Source organism: Talpa occidentalis, unplaced genomic scaffold, assembly GCF_014898055.3.
Source record: "Talpa occidentalis isolate TD23 unplaced genomic scaffold, MPIMG_talOcc4v2.1, whole genome shotgun sequence".
NCBI classification, from domain to species: domain Eukaryota; kingdom Metazoa; phylum Chordata; class Mammalia; order Eulipotyphla; family Talpidae; genus Talpa; species Talpa occidentalis.
This window is the reverse complement of record NW_026555331.1, coordinates 53036998-53051060: the sequence shown is the minus strand read 5'-3', so window position 1 is coordinate 53051060 and position 14063 is coordinate 53036998. Positions and strand designations below refer to the sequence as shown.

The 14063-nt window shown below is 37.4% G+C and overlaps 1 protein-coding gene across 1 annotated transcript in view; it reads right to left on the bottom strand.

The window, feature by feature from the left end:
- SLCO5A1 (solute carrier organic anion transporter family member 5A1) overlaps nucleotides 1–14063 on the bottom strand; it is a 138907-nt gene that overhangs the window by 116967 nt on the left and 7877 nt on the right. The gene's annotated exons all lie outside the window — the stretch shown is intronic.

Here is a 14063-nt window from a genome sequence, read left to right as displayed (position 1 = left end):
TATTTTTTGTAATCATAGCTAAAATAATTCATAATAAAGAAAAAAACCTTAATATAATATAAAAATTTACCTTCCCACCTGAATAAACTACTTATTTTCAGTTTTATTTTTTGCATATCAACTTTTCTTAAAGCAAGGCAAACCTAACAGGTTTAAAAATGAGCTGGTATATCTCAAATCAACTCATTAAAGGAATGTACAAAAAATCAACATTGATGTTTTGGCCTAATAACTGAGATAGAATAACCATTAATCTTTTAAATATCCGAAAGGCTATCAACACCAAAGAGGAAATGGAATGCTTCTTTTTAACCCTAAATATAATTGTTTCTGTAGCATGTGAAGATTTTGCTTGGTAAAAGATTTTTTTTAAGACAATCTATCAGAATATAGTCAAATGTGTCAAAAGAAAATTTGTAAAGGACTAGAATCATTTGACTCACTTAAAATCAGCATAGTGGAACATTTAAACACCCTGCCTCCCAAGGGCTACTTACAAGACCATGATTATAATTACTATATCATCATTATTATGCCAAGTTAATTATTATTATTATACATTTCCATGTCTTGAGATACAGTTACTGACCTGAGAGGTTGTTTGGGGGGAGGGGGTGTTAGGGAGGCGGGGGGAAGAGAGTGTGTGTTTCTGTTTTATTCTTGTTCTTGTTTTTTGCCATGGGGGTGGGTGAGTATCCCTCCCATGTCCTGCCCCCAGGAGCTCAGCAGGTAGCCTCATCAGCAAGTTGATGGACAAGGTGAGGACAGTGCAGCACGAAACACAGCAATGGCTACTGACTCACGGTAAGCCATGATCACAGGCCACTTTAACACTGGGTTCTGATAAACCCATGAGCTCACAAGCTACAAACACAAGATAATCTCTGCCAGGAATGAGAGCTGTGTGCAGTGCAGAACTTGTATGTGGCTTAAATGTCAGAATTCCACACTAGAACAGGCAAATTCCAGTGTCCCAGACCCAAATAGAGGCTCAGAAAGCTTGAGTAGGAGAGATGGATGAACAGATGGATGGATGGATGGATGGATGGATGGATGGATGGATGGATGGATAGATAGGCAGGCCAATAGATGATTGATAGATAGATAGATAGATAGATAGATAGATAGATAGATAGATAGATAAACTGGCCAAGCTGCAGAGAGAGTCATGAAGAGTGAGGTTCAGCATCCTGGAAAAGTCATAACTAAAATCTAAGGAAACAGTCCACTAGAATCCATAGGACTGAGCTGCGAGAAGGTACCAGGCAGTGAGCACAAATGGAGGTGCTAAGGCAAAGCAAGCTGGCTGAGAATGTAGGGTAGGAAGTGGAATCTTCAGAGATTTTCTGAAACACTTGAAAGTTATTATAGATAGAGATAAATGGCTAACAAGTGGATAGGAAGGGAGCTGGAGGGATCCTGTTTCAGTTTCCACCATAAAGATAAAAGAAATAATAACAAATATTGATAACTCAAAAATCACCTGTGATATCAAGGCACAAATCACACACTTCATTGACAGAACTTCAAACTTCATTTCAGACATCATTTTCATGTTTTAGTGTAAGATCTTTTATGGGAAATTAAACATAGAAAAATCAATGAATTCACTATGATTAGAGTGAGAGGAAAAAATAAAGAGGTTTTGAAAATAATCTGAAAAATAAGAATTAGAAGAACTGTAAAATTTCTACTCAAGCAATAGGAAGTTAAAGCCATACTTCTGGGAAGCAGAATGAAGCAACTCCCCAAAATGTAACTATTTATTCTACTCATTTTGAGTTTTCTCCTATACCCCCACACACATACACACTCAAGAAACATGTCTCTGCTCTATGAGACGAGTTGGGCAAAAAGGCTCATGTCTGTATTTCCACAGCACTAACTCTCCACTTCTTCATATAATCCATTTCTTCTCCCCATCCATAATAAATCAAGATAGTAGTAAGTGGACTTCCCATGAGAGTCATAGGCTCATGCCAGAAACCACAAAAACCTCCAGGTTACCATCACACGCAACCAGAACTCGCTGGTTGGAAACCTAATCAGAGATTCTAAAGTCTAGAATAGGACAGAAAAAGCACAAATATAATCCACCAGCACATGTGTTTAGGGCTACTTCCCTATGCTCCTTAGCAATTAAACTTGATTATAGCCAACAATTCCCATCACATTTATCAGAAACCCTTAGCAAGAGCATCTCATCAGGAAGCTATTTATAACCCAAAAGCTCTGTCTTCTCTCTCCCCTGGTCATCCTTTACTTGTAGGAAGGATAACAGGGATGGATACTTTGGGATACTCTAGACTCAAGGTAGCACAGAGTCCAAGCTGGGGGGGCGGGGTGCCGGGGACAGGGAAGAAGAACACACAGGAGTAGTGGATGTCTTCAGAAGAGGCACTGGCCAGCCAAGAGTACCCTGATGTAATGGAAACCATATGTCTTCTGACTCAGAGTAAGGCTAACACACAATTACCCCAGCAAGTGCAGTTAACAGGAGCACACTGAACAAAGCTTGTGAGGCAGGCAACCTGTTCAGAAATTCCACAAGAGAAGCTGTACCCTGCTAGCTACAACAAAAGTTAACACCACGCTTTTTCCTAAACAGGATTAGTCTTTTAAACATAATAACAGCCCACTTTTTTTGAGTGATTCATCATGTGCTGGGCCTGGTCCTGCTTTAAATGCATCACAGAAGTTAGTTCACACTGGCTCACTATGATCCCCACGGTAATAAAAGGAGTCAGGCAGACAAAGGCCACAGAACAGCCCCAGGTTACACCACTGGCCATAAAAGTTGAGATTTGAACTCAGACACCCGGCTCCAACAGCTAGACTGTTGTTGGTTTTTTTAAATAATTTATTTATATATATTTTACATCATTGTTCATTTTTGTACAATGTTTGCTTTCTTTTCTCAGGTGTAGTCCCCAAAGAATTTCCACCACCAATTCATCAGTGCACCATCACCACAGTCTCTTATGCTCTTCCCACCCTCATTTTGATCCCTCCCCTCCCCCTCCCCTGCAGAATGTCTCTGATTTATAGTTGTCTGCTTATTTTTATTTTATTGTGTTTTTATGTTATTTTTCCCCTGATCCCTTATTTGGTTCCCCTAATTCCTCCTATAAGTGAAACCATCTGATATTTTTCTTTTTCCTTCTGACTTATTTCCACTGAGTATAATCCCATCTAGCTCCATCCATGTTACTGCAAATGACATTAGTTTATCTTTTTGATTGCTGAATAGTATTCCATTGTGTATATATACACCATATCTTCTTGATCCAGTCATCTATTTTGGGGCATTTGGGTTGTTTCCAAGTCTTACCTATTGTAAATAGTGCTGCAATAAACATAGGGGTGCAAATATCCTTTTGAGTTAATGTTTTTGTGTCTTTTGGGTAGATCACTAGGAGTGGAATTGTTATATCATATGGTAGCTCCATTTTTATCCAAGAGCTACACCCTTAACCTACAAGATTCAAATGCCTATAGTATGTTTACTTCTAGAATCATACCACAGTAGATCCAAAAGAAAGCAGAGAATATGATCTAGAAATTCTAGTTCAGTTCCATCAATTACAAACACGAAAATTGAAATCTTGAGATATCAAATGATTGACTAGACTTTGTACACAGGTCATCTCAAATTGTCCAGAATAGATGGTGCTAAATAAATAGCCAAACTATATTGTAAGCTCCTTAAGGATTATAAGGAGACAGTTTTTGAGGTTAGTCTTTAAAATGGAGTATAAAATATATAACAATTTTCCACCTCTAATGCTCCAATCCTTAGTTAAACTGTTTTTTAAAAATCACTATAGATTAGACTATAAATTTCCTGGTATGCTCAAACTAGAACATTTTATAGAAAAGGAAACAGGTCCTGAAAGATCACATGATGTGATCAGTCATATCAGTAATTACAGTTGAGTTTGTGTCAAATTACAAACTGGCCATCTATGTTTGTCTGAGTATTTCTACAAGACTCGATGACCTGGAAGCTTTCATTCCTAAATTAATCATTCCGAGAGGGGTATGAGACCTTGCATAAGTGACACAGACATGTTCCATGAGAATCCATGTGAGGCCTGGTTCTAGAACCTCAGAGGAAGGAAAGTGTGTGTTTTATAGGAGACTATTGCATACCCCAAAAAGCATTGAATCTAGCTATTGAGAATGGTACCATCCCTCACTCTTCCTTTCTTGATTGCTCCCCACCAGTCCTATTAAAGAAATTGAAACAACTTTCTTTTGGGGTTTTCCTAACAAAGAAATAACTTTAGACATCTTAAAGAGCAGCAAAACCAAATTTTGGAATCATTATTCTAAGATCTATAGATCTATAGACACATATATTAGAGTAAGTCTTTCTCACAGGAAAATTTTCAGATTTTGCTCATCTTTTTAAAAGTTGCCGGTGCCCTTCACCTAAATGAAAGCCATTAAAATACAGCTAAAATCAAGAAAGTTTCCCCCTTCCAGTTGAAACTCAACACCAGGGACAGAAGTAAATTTCTAGACAAAACATTGGCACATAACTTCCCCCCAATAATACAAAGACACTTTGCAAATGAGGAGAGTTGGTCCACCCTTCTACATTCAAAAGAAGTTGGTTACAGTCTGAAAGACCAAGGTCTGGATTCCCTAAGTCTTGTTCACTTAAATTTCTCCCTACTTTTTATTTAAAAAAAAAAATCACTTTACAATTTCTTTGCCCTTCCAAAGAATGAACATAAGGCCAAAAAAAAGTAGAAATACACCTGACAAGACCAAAACCTATTATTATTATTGGTAAAGTATTAAAGCTAAGAATTCCCATACTAGAAAGTCTGAAAATTTACAATTCAAGTTCAGATTGTGTAATTTCACCCTGCTGAAAATATTAACTGTATGAATATGCTCTTTGCTTTTAAGCAAGAGTTACCTGCACCTGCCCTTGTAGTTACGTGAGGTAACCAGCATTAGCATTTTCTGTAGGGTGACAGTTCTGCAAGCAATCGTAACTCCCAGGAGGAGAAGGAAACTCTGAATTTACCGTCAGATAATACACAGTTGCCTGAAAAAGAGCAAAAGGAATGACTGATTCCCCAAGGACAGCAGTCACTAGGTAAGATACTGACGCCCTCAGGGGATAAGGAAATGCTCAAGAGCCTACTTCTGATGTCTCAAGGAAAGGCAGAACCAGCCACTCCTCTCCAGACCCAAGTCCCAAGTGCACGAGCCTATCAAGCTAAGCTGAACAAGGCACAGAACCAGAGTACTTAAGTAATCTAAGAAAACACTGACCTGGGGCCTCCCTGGTGGCACAGCGGGTTGAGCACAGTGCTGTGAAGCTGTCCACAGCCTCTGCAGCATGGGTTCGATTCCCGGCCAGCCAGGAAGATTCCCACATGGAGCGACAGACCTCTCCTGTCCCGCCTGCTGCTCCCCTCAGAAGTGCCTTCAACCCGTCCGCCTGTTCTGCTCCCCGCTCTATCTCTGGTGAATCCTCTCACCCTCCAGCGCCTCTAGCCTATACCCTAGTTCTTGCATAAATAAAAAATAAATCTTTGAAAAAAAAAATCCCAGGCAGAAAACACTGACCTTATCTCCTAATCTCCTTTACATATAATGCAACTAAGAAACTCAGCCAAGGGTATACCAAAAAGTTTAAAAACTTTTTCCATTCGCACCTCTCTCCAAAAGGTGGGTGGTTAGAACACAGACTTTGGAATGATGACCTTGAGACCTGCTTTTGCCACATTTTAGATGACCTTAAATACATTATTTAACTTTGACTTTCTCACATACAAAATGTGAAAAATAAAAGTAGCTGCCTAGTTTTGACAAGGGAACCAAGGCTAAATAACGAAGAAAAGAGGCCTTTTCAATGGTATGCTGATTGGGAAATCTTTAGCACAATGCCTGGCATATATGGCATATAGTAAATGTTTTTGTTTAATATATCCATGGGCAAAAGAATGATGTGGGACTGTTACCTTACAAGATATACAAAAATGAACCCAAATGAAATTAAAGTCCTAATTTTCAGTTAGTCTTTCGGACCTAAAACTATTAATTCTCCTAGAAGTAACCATGAGAGGAAAGCTACAGAACATTGGATTTGGCTGTGATTTCTTGAATACACCACCAAAAACATAGACAAAAAAACAAAAAACAAACAAACGAGACTACGCCAAACTTAAAAATTTCTGTGCATCAAAGAAAACAATCAACAGAGTAAAATGGCAACCTACAGAGCATGGAGGGTTTTTAATTCCTGTTATCATAGTTTGTAAGAAAGACTTTTTTCAAACAAAAAAAAGGCAACCTACAGAATAAGAGGATATATCTGGTAAGGCATTAATATCAAGAATATTTAAGGAACTTCTCCACTCAACAACAAAAATAATAATCTGAAAAAGAGACTTAGACATCTCTCTAGCAAAGAAATATAATGACCAAGAGGCACATGAAAAGATGTTGAAAATCACTAATCACTGGGGAAAAACAAATCAAAACTACAGTGAAATATTACCACGTACTTATCAGGATGGCCACTTTCAAAAGAACAACAAAGGTGTTGGTGAGGATTCAGAGTTGAAACCCTTGTACATTCTGGTGGGAATGTAAAATGGTACAGCTATTATAAGAGACACAAAAAATATTCCTAAAAAAATTTAAAATAGTTACCATATGATCCAGTAATCCTACTTCTGAATATATATCCAAATTGAAAGCAGGATCTCAAGGAGATATTTACCTATCCTTGAGCATAGCAAAATTATTCACAATAGCCAAGAAGTGGAAGCAACGCAAGTGTCCATCAACAGATAACTGGATCAAGAAAGCGGAACATATACATATAATAGAATATTACATGGCTAGTAAAAAGACAAAGATCCTGTCACATGATACAACATGGATGGACCTTGAGAACATTAATCTGAGAAAAGTAAGCCAGTCACAAAAGGACAAACACCGTGCGATTCCTTTCATATCAAGTATCTAAAGTTCCTGAAGAATAGGAATAGAACGGGGCTGTCAAGGGCTGCAGTGAGGTGGAATTAGTGTTTATGGGTATAGAGTTTCTGTATTTTCAGGTGAAAAAGTTCTGGAAATCTGTGGCACAATAATATGAATAAACTTAATAATACTAAGGAGTACACTTAAAAATGGTTGATGGTAAACTGGTCCAACCACTATGGAGAGCTGTGTGGAGATTTCTGGACCTACTAAACATAGAGCTTCCATATGATCCAGCAATTCCACTCCTAGGTATTTACCCAAAGGACACAGAAACATCAATTCCAAAGAGCACCTGCACCCCTATGTTTATAGCAGCACTGTTTACAATAGCTAAGCTTTGGAAACAACCCAAATGCCCAAAAATAGATGACTGGATCAAGAAGATGTGGTACATATACACCATGGAATATTACTCAGCATTCAAAAAAGATAAACACATGCAATTTGCAGCAACTTGGATGGCGCTGGAAGGGATCATGCTCAGCGAAATAAGCCAAAAAGAAAAAGAAAAATACCGGATGGTCTCACTCATAGCAGGAATCTAGAAAACTTAAAAAAGGGACCAGGAAAATGAATATAAGAAAGTGAAAATCAAAATCAACAAAAAACTATGAACCAGAGACACTTTTTGGGGGGTGGGGGGTGGGAGGGGAAGGATTGGGGTCAGAATGGGGCGTTTGCAATTGTATGGGGGAATATAAAAATAAAATTTATTATTTAAAAAAAAAATGGTTGATGGTAAATATAATATCATGAACCTATTATTACAAAAAAAAAGGTAACTGCCAGATAGAGTTCTCTGAAGATAAAATATGATAAAACAATTAGTACAAATGACTGGCACATATTAAACATTTTTCTTTAATATATTTGCTGTTAAAACTAGTCCTTGTTAGACCCCACATATGAAAACATATTAAAAGCTTGTTTTTTAAGTTAAGGAAGCTCACATTTCCTTTCAAAAGAAATTCTGGATTTTATAACCTCTCATTAAACCTACTCTCCATCTCCTCTAAAGGTCCAATTGTTTGGTTGATGAACTGTGCTTTAGAATGCTGATTAACTGCTTTGTGACTTTCCAGAATTCTTCATCCTGGTGTTTTCTTTACTAAAGCCAACCACCACTAAAACAGAACTCAAATCCAGAGGGATCTGAGTGTGTCCACACTCACACACATACATTCACACACATCATTCCCTCTTCAAGGGTTACAGTATTTCCAACTCCAAAAATATGGTCCAGAAAATCTCTGTGGTTAAAATTTTCTTTAGTAGTTTAATATTATTAAGCTTTTTTCTGTTTTTTTCTCTTAAAATTTCCTTAAACTGATGGGAACTACAGCCACAATAAAAGTTTATTTTAAAACCATGGAAACCTTCCTATTTTTACTCCTACTAAAAATAATTTACTATAGTATATTATAGCTTGTCCTAAACTTCACAGTATAGTACAGATACTATGGTATCTAACAAGCAATGATGTAGCAAGGGGTAGTACACCATCAATTTATATTTCCTATCCTTTTCTTGCTAGAAGACAGATTTTTTTTCAGTCTCCTCCATCCAAATGGTCAATGCTTTCAGAGTCATCACCAAGCAATTTCTACTTCTAGTTCCAAGATATAAAAATCACAAGATGCTAAGTAATTTGAATGCTTAAGAGTAAGAAAATTTCAAGCATAACAGTAGCGATTCTTAGTAGGATAATTCTGTTGTGAGGACCTATCCCATGCACTCGCCAGAATACTACTTAATGCCAGTGGGCCCCCTCTAAGTTAAGAAATAAAAAAATGACTCCAGATGTTACAGTTGGGGGTGAGAATTACCCCTAGTTGAAAACCACCTGTAACCTATGCAGTTTTCGATAGGGAACTGAGATTTAGAACGCGCAACAGTTGAGTACTGTAAATTGTTCTGGAGGAGGACCAGGTGGCTGTGGAATTCACGTCCCTTTTTCTCTAAAATGGGGAGAACATAGGGTGCGATCACAGGTCCTGCAGGAGCTCCTGACACAGCAGAAACACATCAATATGGACCCACAATCTCCATTTCCAAAAATTCAGTCTCTTGCCCCCTAAGACACTTCAGTAAAATTCGAACACCCAAGCAAGCATATGTCTTCACTTTCATTTCTCTCTCTGAAGGTTTCCTTCCAATACGTCTACTCTCAAATCCACTTAGCCCCAATTTTTATTTTCCAAACTCCCTATTCTTTTTTTTTTTTTAAGTTATACCCAAAACAAATGACTTGAAATTGCCACATGCTTGAAAAAAAGTCATGGTGGAAGTTGAGGCACATGTCAATCTATACGTGTCAGAAGGTTGTATAGTCTGGGGAGAAATGATGCTATATCCAGGGCTTGTCCTAAATTCCACTTATCTAGCAGTAATTTATTTTCATACAAATAGGTTTATAATGTATACATAATCAATTTAGACTGCATACTAGTTGGATGTATGACTTGGACAAATTCTTTAATCTTTTTTACCTCAACAAACATTTTTAAGTGTACAGGTGAATAGTGCTAACTATATTCACATTGTTACGCAAAAAAATCTTCAGAATTTTCATCATGCAAAACTTAAATTCTCTACCCATAAACACTGGCCATTCCTCACTGCTCCTAGCCACTGACAACCACCATTCTCCTTTCTGTCTCCAAGAATCTGGCTACCACAATTAAAAGAATAAGTTATTTTAAAAATAAATAAAAATTACGTTTTTTTTAAGTATCTGGCTACTCTTAGAACTTTAAAGGAATCATATAATATTTGTCTTTTTGTTACTGGCTTATTTCACTTAGCATAACGTCCTTGAGATTCATCCAGGTTGTAGATGAAAGTGTTACAATTTCTTTCCTTTTTAAGGCTGAATAATATCCTATTATATACATATGCCACGTTTTTATAGCTATTCCTCTTTCTATGGCACTTGGATTGCTTCCACTTCTTTATTGTGCATAATGCTGCTATGAACTTCAACTCAAGTATCTCTTTGAGTTCCTGCTTTCAGTTCTTTTGGATATATACCCAGAGGTGGGACTGCGGGCTCACATGACAATTATTTTTAATTTCTCGAGAAACTGCCATGTTGTTTTCCATAGAGCAAATCCTTGGAGTCTGGGTTTCTTCACTTGTCAAATGTTCATTTGCACAAAGAGGGCTAAATAAAATGATCTTTAGGACACATCCTAGCTAAACTATCACTGCTGGAGACAACTCAGCCAACCAATCTGGTTGGTCCCTTTTTTGTTTGACCACCTTTTGCAAAGGGAAACTATCTGAACCACACTCTATTTAACCACTTCCAATATGCCCAAATCTTACATTTGTCTGTCAGCAAACACTCAATTCACTGCTAAAATTACTAGATTGTTTAAAAATTTAAAAGCAGAGACAAATGTATGGGCTTGTTTTCTTTTCCACCCACCAAAGAGCCATATAAGTGAGCTTACCTGGGGTTGCAAACTCACAGACATAACCTCTGATATACTGAGTTCCACCAGACTGAGAAATCTGTCAGTACAGAGCCTCAGGATGGTGGGAGGAATGAAGACAGCGGTGCTTCCCTTGGTTAATATCAATATGAACACAATTTGTCCAAAGCCACCTTCTCCCACTGAGCTCGTACTGATAAAAATGGCACACAATTATGAAATTTTAAAAAAGCAGCTGCTGTTTATGAACTACTCAAAACTGACATCTTACTTTTGAAAATGCAGTAAGAGATCGTGGGTTCTTCCTGAGGAAGTAGAACTTCAATCAGCAGCTGGTTTCACCAACAGTGACTCTAACCCCAAGTCCCAAGAGAGACTGCCCACCTGTGTAAAGAGCTAAAGATCTGTGGTCTTTATACTCTTGTTGTTCTTCATTCTGCCTGAAGTGAAGGTCATGCTGACCTCAGTGTGAGGATCTGATAAATGCAGAATCTCAGATCCCACCTCTAACAGAAGCAGAATCTGAATTTTAACAGGGTCTCCCAGTGATGCACTCTTATGTTAAAGTTTCTGAAGGGTCATTTTTGGCTTCTTCATTGTTTTTTAATACTAAATTATTTGTGTCAATGTTTATTTACAGTACTGTGTATTATCTAGGGATATGGATGCACACCTCTTCTGATGTTACCATACACATCCCCCACTAAAGCACCCTTGATTCTCTACCATAGTTCATTGGGACCCTCCCCTTCTGATAGCTTCAATTTTGCAGTCAGATTTCTAGGGTTTGTTTTGGTATAGCTGTGTCTGTTCCTTTGCTTTTTCCTTATAATCCACAAATGCATGAAATCACCAAGTATTTGTTTTTCTCCTAACTTAGTTCACTTAGCATAATCCCTTCTGGTTTCAATCACGTGTCACAAATGGGAACACTTCTTTTTTCATGGCTAAGTAGTATTCCATTGTGTATATATGCCACATCCTCTTATCCACTCATCTGCAAGACTGTTTTAGGCCACATACATAACAGAATTCATAACACTGTAAAGGAAGAGGTCAATAAAAATCAGTTTGAAAGCTTTATTATAAATACTACTAATTTGTAGGTTCACTGAACAAATCAATGCACACCCTACTTTCTTTTCCACCATCAGGTAGTAAACCCTTTTGTTTTTCAGTTATAATCTGAAGTCTGTTTCTCAGCATCTTACACTGATTAGTTTGGCTTAGAGACCAAAAGTGACCACCAGGAAGCTGTTATAAATTCAACAATTGCTAAGAATACAGAAGTTATATCCATTCTGTCACGGGTATATGTGAAATTCACTAACATCCTACAAGAACTGCCACAGGTTGCAGATACTGAGCTGTTCTCATTCTGGACACAGCATCCATTCCAGTTATTTCTCCATGTATCCTGAATCATTTTTTCAAATCTCTCAATCAACATTCTCCCTCATGTTTGTTTTCAGTGGAGATTATTTTTTATGTATTCATGATTTATACAGAGTCTACTTCCCAAAAGGATTTTCTGTGGCTTACAAAGATGAACACATTTGTCAACAAGACAAGCAAAACTAAAGCAGAATAAAACATTTGTCTTAAGAAAGAGTGTATATTTCCACTTGGCTTTTCCCCACCCCCTACCACCCCCAGAAAAGGGGGAGGGATTGATGTGACTGGATTTGAAAATAACCTGAGATACTCAGCTCAACAACTCTTTTTTGTCTCTAGGGAGTGAGTTTGCAGAAGGGAAGTAAAAATTCTGGCTTGCTCCACATTGGCATATGTCTTACTTATGCAACCCCTGATCTCCCCCACATAGGGGGACCTGGGGATGCCACGTTGTTGGGGGCCAGCATTGCCTGTGGCTGAGGGGGTAATTCTACTTGCCACTGGGTTATTAGAAAGTCTATTTGCACAAAGATGTGCTACATTCTTCAACCTTGCTTTTTGTTTTAAAAATGATATTTGCTGTCCTTGTGCTTTTTCCTTAGACTTATTTCTCAATTAACTCAGAACTCAAGTGAGGGGAAACAGGATTATTTATTGGGCTCTTTCAAAATACCAACAAACAGATCAGTAAGACTAGGGCCACATGGCATTTGGATTAGTATAACTGATGGGTGGGGAGAGGGGAGAAGTCCTGTATTTTAAGAGGCCATTTAGTACTCAGTCCACACTTATCTCACTTGCCTTCCTCTCTGATTCAGACTGAAAATTCTAAAACTGACCTTCCCCAAAATCACATTTGCTAGAAGTGGCTAACAGACCGTTCTAATGAACAGGGCACACTTGAGAAGAAGAAGGGGCTACTTCCTTCACTTTCTACTTCTGTAAGGAACAGGCTGTGATCCCTGAGGTACAGTAGTCATTGCAAAGAGTCAGCAGGAAGAGAGGGGCACTGGCCCCACCCAAGGCAGTACCAGCCTTTAATCAACTACCCTGCAAGCTTGTTGATCAAGATGATAAATGCCCAAATTGTTAAAGCCACAGATACACTTAGTGATATGGTTCTAGAAAACATTGGCCTGGAGGCTCTGTGTGTGTGTGTGTCTGTTTTTTATTACTACAAATAAATCTTATATAGAGATATAAATTGTTCCATATAACACTGCTAAAATGTGATCAAGATTTTTCTTTACGAAGTTTCTAAGGAGTGACTTGGATTTTTTTCCCCCTATGATAAAAAAAGATATGTTGTGCCATGTGATATCACCTCATCCATGCAAAAATGGCTATTATTCAAAAGACAAGAAATAGCAAGTGTTGGAGAGGATGTGGAGAGACAGGAACCCCTATAATCTATTGGTGGGAATGTAAGTTGGTGCAAACATTATGGAAGGTAGTATGGTGATTCTTCGAAAAAATTAGAAACAGAAATTTCATACAATTCAGTTTTCATATTTCTGGGTATAGGAAAACTATAAATATTCTAATTTGAAAAAATATAGGCACCTCCACATTTATGGAAGCATTATTTACACTAGTCAAAAGCTGGTAACAACTTAAGTGCCCTTCAACAGATGATTAGATAAAGAAGATTTGGTATACATGCATAGTGGAATAGTACTCAGCTATAAAAAAAAAAAAGATGAAATCTTACCATTCGCAACAATATAAATGGACCTGGAGTTTATTATGCTTAGTGAAATAAACCAGGCAAAGAAAGACAAACACTGTATGATTTCATCCATATGCATATTCAAGAAACAAAGCAAATGAATGAACTAAATAAAACAAAAGCAAACTTTTAGACTATAAAAACAATTATTGGTTACCAGAAAGGAAGGAAACAGGGGATTGGATAAAAGGGGTAAAATGGCTTAACTGTATGGTGAAGGGGAGAATTGGACTTTCAGTGGTAAACTTCATATTATGTATATAGATATTGATTTTTAATGATGCATACCTGAATCTTAGATACTGTTCTAATGTAATGTTACTTCAACTTAAAAAATATGTTTCAGGCTTTTCATACTCAGAAAGAGCAACGTAGCTCAAAAAGGGAACAAAAGTATAATAATGTATGTGTGTATATACACATATATAATATTCAGATAAAATCTTGATGAAATAGAACTAAACTTACTAAATTAATTTTATTTTTTT